An 8,081-nucleotide genomic window follows, 5' to 3' on the forward strand; every position below is an offset into this window, starting at 1 on the left:
GGAACCTCCATACTGTTCTCCATAGTGGCTGTATCAATTTACATTCCCACCAGCAGTGCAAGAGTGTTCCCTTTCCTCCACACCCTCTCCAGCATTTATTGTTTCTAGATTTTTTGATGATGGCCATTCTGACCGGTGTGAGATGATATCTCATTGTAGTTTTGATTTGCATTTCTCTAATGATTAATGATGTTGAGCATTCTTTCATGTGTCTGTAGGCCATCTGTATATCTCCTTTGGAGAAATGTCTATTTAGATCTTCTGCCCATTTTTGGATTGGGTTGTTCGTTTTTTTGTTATTGAGCTGCATGAGCTGCTTGTAAATCTTGGAGATTAATCCTTTGTCAGTTGCTTCATTTGCAAATATTTTCTCCCATTCTGAGGGTTGTCTTTTGGTCTTGTTTATGGTTTCCTTTGCTGTGCAAAAGCTTTTAAGTTTCATTAGGTCCCATTTGTTTATTTGTGTTCTTATTCCCATTTCTCTGGGAGCTGGGTCAAAAAGAATCTTGCTGTGATGTATGTCATAGAGTGTTCTGCCTATGTTTTCCTCTAAGAGTTTGATAGTGTCTGCCTGTACACTTAGGTCTTTAATCCATTTTGAGTTTATTTTTGTGCATGGTGTCAGGGAGTGTTCTAATTTCATACTTTTACATGTACCTGTCCAATTTTCCCAGCACCACTTATTGAAGAGGCTGTCTTTTCTCCACTGTATATGCTTGCCTCCTTTATCAAAGATAAGGTGACCATATGTGTGTGGGTTTATCTCTGGGCTTTCTATCCTGTTCCATTGATCTATATTTCTGTTTTTGTGCCAGTACCAAACTGTCTTGATTACTGAAGCTTTGTAATATAGTCTGAAGTCAGGGAGCCTGATTCCCCCAGCTCCATTTTTCGTTCTCAAGATTGCTTTGGCTCTTCGGGGTCTTTTGTGTTTCCATACAAATTGTGAAATTTTTTGTTCTAGTTCTGTGAAAAATGCCAGTGGTAGTTTGATAGGGATTGCATTGAATCTGTAGATTGCTTGGGGTAGCAGAGTCATTTTCACAATGTTGATTCTTCCAATCCAAGAACATGGTATATCTCTCCATCTATTTGTATCATCTTTAATTTCTTTCATCAGTGTCTTATAATTTTCTGCATACAGGTCTTTTGTCTCCTTAGGTAGGTTTATTCCTAGATATTTTATTCTTTTTGTTGCAACGGTAAATGGGAGTGTTTTCTTAATTTCACTTTCAGATTTTTCGTCATTAGTGTATAGAAATGCAAGAGATTTCTGTGCATTAATTTTGTATCCTGCTACTTTACCAAATTCATTGATTAGCTCTAGGAGTTTTCTGGTAGCATCTTTAGGATTCTCTATGTATAGTATCATGTCATCTGCAAATAGTGACAGCTTTACTTCTTCTTTTCCGATTTGGATTCCTTTTATTTCTTTGTCTTCTCTGATTGCTGTGGCTAGGACTTCCAGAACTATGTTGAATAATAGTGGTGAGAGTGGGCAACCTTGTCTTGTTCCTGATCTTAGTGGAAATGGTTTCAGTTTTTCACCATTGAGGACAATGTTGGCTGTGGGTTTGTCATATATGGCCTTTATTATGTTGAGGAAAGTTCCCTCTATGCCTACTTTCTGCAGGGCTTTTATCATAAATGGGTGTTGAATTTTGTCGAAAGCTTTCTCTGCATCTATTGAGATGATCATATGGTTTTTCTCCTTCAATTTGTTAATATGGTGTATCACATTGATTGATTTGCATATATTGAAGAATCCTTGCATTCCTGGGATAAACCCCACTTGATCATGGTGTATGATCCTTTTAATGTGCTGTTGGATTCTGTTTGCTAGTATTTTGTTGAGGAGTTTTGCATCTATGTTCATCAGTGATATTGGCCTGTAGTTTTCTTTCTTTGTGACATCTTTGTCTGGTTTTGGTATCAGGGTGATGGTGGCCTCGTAGAATGAGTTTGGGAGTATTCCTCCCTCTGCAATATTTTGGAAGAGTTTGAGAAGGATAGGTGTTAGCTCTTCTCTAAATGTTTGATAGAATTCGCCTGTGAAGCCATCTGGTCCTGGGCTTTTGTTTGTTGGAAGATTTTTAATCACAGTTTCAATTTCAGTGCTTGTGATTGGTCTGTTCATATTTTCTATTTATTCCTGGTTCAGTCTCGGCAGTTTGTGCATTTCTAAGAATCTGTCCATTTCTTCCAGGTTGTCCATTTTATTGGCATATAGTTGCTTGTAGTAATCTCTCATGATCTTTTGTATTTCTGCAGTGTCAGTGGTTACTTCTCCTTTTTCATTTCTAATTCTATTGATCTGAGTCTTCTCCCTTTTTCTCTTGATGAGTCTGGCTAATGGTTTATCAATTTTGTTTATCTTCTCAAAGAACCAGCTTTTAGTTTCATTGATTTTTGCTATTGTTTCCTTCATTTCTTTTTCATTTATTTCTGACCTGATCTTTATGATTTCTTTCCTTCTGCTGGCTTTGGAGATTTTTTGTTCTTCTTTCTCTAATTGCTTTAGGTGCAAGGTTAGGTTGTTTATTCGAGATGTTTCCTGTTTCTTGAGGTAGGCTCGTATTGCTATAAACTTCCCTCTTAGCACTGCTTTTGCTCCGTCCCATAGGTTTTGGGTCGTCGTGTCTCTATTGTCATTTCTTTCTAGGTATTTTGTGATTTCCCCTTTGATTTCTTCAGTGATCTCTTCGTTATTAAGTAGTGTATTGTGTAGCCTCCATGTGTTTGTATTTTTTACAGATCTTTTCCTGTAATTGATATCTAGTGTCATAGCGTTGTGGTCGGAAAAGATACTTGATACGATTTCAATTTTCTTAAATTTACCAAGGCTTGATTTGTGACCCAAGATATGATCTATCCTGGAGAATGTTCCATGAGCACTTGAGAAAAATGTGTATTCTGTTGTTTTTGGGTGGAATGTCCTATAAATATCAATTAAGTCCATCTTGTTTAATGTATCATTTAAAGCTTGTGTTTCTGTATTTATTTTCATTTTGGATGATCTGTCCAATGGTGAAAGTGGGGTGTTAAAGACCCCTACTATGATTGTGTTACTGTCGATTTCCCCTTTTATGGCTGTTAGTATTTGCCTTATATATTGAGGTGCTCCTATTTTGGGTGCATAAATATTTACAATTGTTATTTCTTCTTCTTGGATCGATCCTTTGATCATTATATAGTGTCCTTCTTTGTCTCTTGTAATAGTCTTTATTTTAAAGTCTATTTTGTCTGATATGAGAATTGCTACTCCAGCTTTCTTTTGATTTCCATTTGCATGGAATATCTTTTTCCATCCCCTCACTTTCAGTCTGTATGTGTCTCTCGGTCTGAAGTGGGTCTCTTGTAGACAGCATATATATGGGTCTTGCTTTTGTATCCATTCAGCCAGTCTGTGTCTTTTGGTGGGAGCACTTAATCCATTTACATTTAAGGTAATTATCGATATGTATGTTCCTATTCCCATTTTCTTAAATATTTTGGGTTCGCTATTTTAGGTGTTTTCCTTCTCTTGTGTTTCTTGCCTAGAGAAGTTCCTTTAGCATTTGTTGTAAGGCTGGTTTGGTGGTGCTGAACTCTCTCAGCTTTTGCTTGTCTGTAAAGGTTTTAATTTCTCCATCAAATCTGAATGAGATCCTTGTTGGGTAGAGTAGCCTTGGTTGTAGGTTTTTCTCCTTCATCACTTTAAGTATATCCTGCCACTCCCTTCTGGCTTGCCAAGTTTCTGCTGAAAGATCAGCTGTTAATCTTATGGGGATTCCCTTGTGTGTTATTTGTTGTTTTTCCCTTGCTGCTTTTAATATGTTTTCTTTATATTTAATTTTTGATAGTTTGATTAATATGTGTCTTGGCGTGTTTTTCCTTGGATTTATCCTGTATTGGACTCTCTGTGCTTCCAGGACTTGATTAACTATTTTCTTTCCCTTATTAGGGAAGTTTTCAACTATAATCTCTTCAAATATTTTCTCAGTCCCTTTCTTTTTCTCTTCTTCTTCTGGGACCCCTATAATTCGAATGTTGGTGCGTTTAATGTTGTCCCAGAGGTCTCTGAGACTGTCCTCAGTTCTTTTCATTCTTTTTTCTTTATTCTGCTCTGCAGTATTTATTTCCACTCTTTTGTCTTCCAGGTCACTCTTCCGTTCCTCTGCCTCAGTTATTCTGCTATTGATCCCTTCCAGAGAATTTTTAATTTCATTTATTGTGTTGTTCATCACTGTTTGTTTGCAATTTAGTTCTTCTAGATCCTTGTTAAGCGTTTCTTGTATTTTCTCCATTCTATTTCCAAGATTTTGGATCATCTTTACTATCATTATTCTGAATTCTTTTTCAGGTAGACTGCCTATTTCCTCTTGATTTGTTAGTTCTGGTGTGTTTTGACCCTGCTCCTTCATCTGCTGTGTGTTTTTCTGTCTTCTCATTTTGCTTATCTTACTGTGTTTGTGGTCTCCTTTTCACAGGCTGCAGGTTCATAGTTCCCGTTGTTTTTGGTATCTGTCCCCAGTGGCTAAGGTTGGTTCAGTGGGTTGTGTAGGCTTCCTGGTGGAGGGGACTAGTGCCTGTGTTCTGGTGGATGAGGTTGAATCTTTTCTTTCTGGTGGGCACGTCCACGTCTGGTGGTGTGTTTTGGGGTGTCTGTGGCCTCATTATGATTTTAGGCAGCCTCTCTACTAATGGATGGGGCTGTGTTCCTGTCTTGCTAGTTGTTTGGCATAGGGTGTCCAGCACTGGAGCTTGCTGGTCTTTGAGTGAAGCTGGGTCTTGATGTTGAGATGGAGATCTCTGAGAGCTTTTCCCTGTTTGGTATTATGTGGAGCTGGGAGGTCTCTTGTGGACCAGTGTCCTGAAGTTGGCTCCCCCACCTCAGAGGCACAGCCCTGATGCCTGGCTGGACCACCAAGAGCCTTTCATCCACACGGCTCAGAATAAAGGGGAGAAAAAAATAGAAAGAAAGAAAGAAAGAGGATAAAATAAAATAAAATAAAGCTATTATAATAAAAAATAAGAAAAAAAATTAGTAAGAAAAAATGTATTCAGAATTTTTTTTTTAATTTTTAAAACTAGATTTATTAATTTTTTATAGTAAAAAATAAGAAAAAAATTATTAAGAAAAAATTTATTAAGAAAAAATTTTTTTAAAATAAAAAATATGAAAAAACTTATTACAAATTTGTTTTTAATTTCTAAAAATAGAAAATAAGGAAAAAATTATTAAGGAAACATTTATTAGGAAAAAAAATTTTTAAGTAAAAACAAACAAACAAACAAAAAACACAGACGGACCTAACCCTAGGACTAATGGTGAAAGCAAAGCTATATAGACAAAATCTCACCCAGAAGCATACACATATACACTCACAAAAAAAGGAAAAGGGGAAAAATTAATATCTCCTGCTCCCAAAGTCCACCTCTTGAATTTGGGATGATTCGTTGTCTATTCAGGTATTCAACAGATGCAGGCACATCAAGTTGTTTGTGGAGCTTTAATCCGCTGCTTCTGAGGCTGCTGGCAGAGATTTCCCTTTCTCTTCTCTGTTCGTACAGCTCCCGGGGTTCAGCTTTGGATTTGGACCCGCCTCTGCATGTAGGTCACCTTAGGGCATCTGTTCCCCACCCAGACAGAACCGGGTTAAAGGAGCAGCTGCTTTGGGGGCTCTGGCTCACTCAGGCCGGGGGGAGGGAGGGATACGGATGCGGGGCGAGCCTGCGGCGGCAGAGGCCGGCGTGACGTTGCAGCAGCCTGAGGTGCGCCGTGCGTTCTCCCGTGGAAGTTGTCCCTGGATCACGGGACCCTGGCCGTGGCGGGCTGCACAGGCTCCTGGGAGGGGCGGTGTGGAGAGTTACCTGTGCTTGCACACAGGCTTCTTGGTGGCGGCAGCAGCAGCCTTAGCGTCTCACGCCCGTCTCTGGGGTCCGCGCTGATAACCGCGGCTCGCGCCCATCTCTGGGGTCCCCGCTGTTAGCCGCAGCTCGCGCCCATCTCTGGAGTTCGTTTAGGCAGCGCTCTGAATCCCCTCTCCTTGCGCGCCGTGAAACAAAGAGGCAAGAAAAAGTCTCTTGCCTCTTCGGCAGCTGCAGACTTTTTCCTGGACTCCCTCCTGGCTAGCACCGAAGCCCGAGCCTCAGCTCCCAGCCCCCGCCTGCCGCGGCAGCTGAGCAGACAAGCCTCTCGGGCTGGTGCGTGCTGCTCGGTGCCGAGCCTCTGTGCGGGAATCTCTCCGCTTTGCCCTCCGCACCTCTGTGGCTGCGCTCTCCTCCGTGGCTCTGAAGCTTCCCCCCTCTGCCACCCGCAGTCTCTGCCCACGAAGGGACTTCCTAGTGTGTGGAAACCTTTCCTCCTTCACAGCTCCCTCCCACTGGTGCAGGTCCCGTCCCTACTCTTTTGTCTCTGTTATTTCTTTTTTCTTTTGCCCTACCGAAGTACGTGGGGATTTTCTTGCCTTTTGGGAGGTCTGACGTCTTCTGCCAGCGTTCAGTGGGTGTTCTGTAGGAGCAGTTCCACCTGTAGATGTATTTCTAATGTATCTGTGGGAAGGAAGGTGATCTCCGCGTCTTACTCTTCCGCCATCTTGCCCCTCCTCCCGCAAGATCCTTTTTGACCCAGCTCCTAGAGAAATGGAAATAAAAACAAAAATAACCAAATGGGACCTAATGAAACTTCAGAGCTTTCGCACAGCAAAGGAAACCATAAACAAGACGAAAAGACAACCCTCAGAATGGGAGAAAATATTTGCTAATGAAACAAGTGACAAAGGATTAATCTCCAAAATTTACAAGCAGCTCATGCAGCTCAATATCAAAAAAACAAACAACCCAATTCAAAAATGGGCAGGAGACCTAAAAAGACATTTCTCCAATGAAGGTATACAGATTGCCAACAGACACATGAAAGAATGCTCAACATCATTAATCATTAGAGAAATGCAAATCAAAACTACAATGAGATATCATCTCACACCGGGCAGAATGGACATCATCAAAAAATCTACAAACAGTGCTGGAGAGGGTGTGGAGAAAAGGGAACCCTCTTGCACTGTTGGTGGGAATGTAAATTGATACAGCCACTATGGAGAACAGTATGGAGGTTCCTTAAAAAACTAAAAATAAAACTACCATAGGACCCAGCAATCCCACTACTGGGCATATACCCTGAGAAAACCATAATTGAAAAAGAGTTATGTACCAAAATATTCATTGCAGCTTTATTTACAATAGCCAAGATTTGGAAGCAACCTAAGTGTCCATCAGCAGATGAATGGATAAAGATGTGGCACATATATATAATGGAATATTACTCAGCCATAAAAAGAAATGAAATTGAGTTATTTGTAGGGAGATAGATGGACCTACAGTCTGTCATACAGAGTGAAGTGTGTCAGAAAGAGAAAAACAAATACCGTATGCTAACACATATGTATGGAATCTAGGGAAAAATAATGGTCATGAAGTACCTAGGGGCAAGATGGGAATAAAGACACAGACCTACTAGAGAATGGACTTGAGGATATAGGGAGGGGGAAGGGTAAGCTGTGACAAAGTGAGAGAGTGGCATGGACATATATACACTACCAAACGTAAAATAGATAGGTGGTGGGAAGCAGCCGCATAGCACAGGGAGGTCAGCTTGGTGCTTTGTGACCACCGAGAGGGGAGGGGATAGGGAGGGTGGGAGGGAGGGAGATGTAAGAGGGAAGAGATATGGGAACATATGTATATGTATAACTGATTCACTTTGTTATAATGCAGAAACTAACACACCATTGTAAGGCAATTATACTCCAATAAAGATGTTAAAAAAAAAGTGGACTCCAACATTTAATTTTTTTATTGATATAGCACTAGTCCCCCCATCACTCACTCCTCTAAATCACTTCCAGCGTCATGGCCTAGTTACCTGGTCCTTGGGATGGCTGTGCTCAGATATGCCTCACCAGTTCTCTGCCCTCCAGTCCCCTCATGAAAAGCCTCCTTATGATACGAGATTTCGAGAAGTAAGTGGTGGCAGCAGTGGACTGTGGTCTGTGGTGTATCACTTGGATTTCAGTCCTGGGGGAAGAAGTTAAGCAGCTAGC

This window comes from Balaenoptera acutorostrata, chromosome 4, assembly GCF_949987535.1.
Source record: "Balaenoptera acutorostrata chromosome 4, mBalAcu1.1, whole genome shotgun sequence".
Classification (NCBI taxonomy): Eukaryota; Metazoa; Chordata; class Mammalia; order Artiodactyla; family Balaenopteridae; genus Balaenoptera; species Balaenoptera acutorostrata.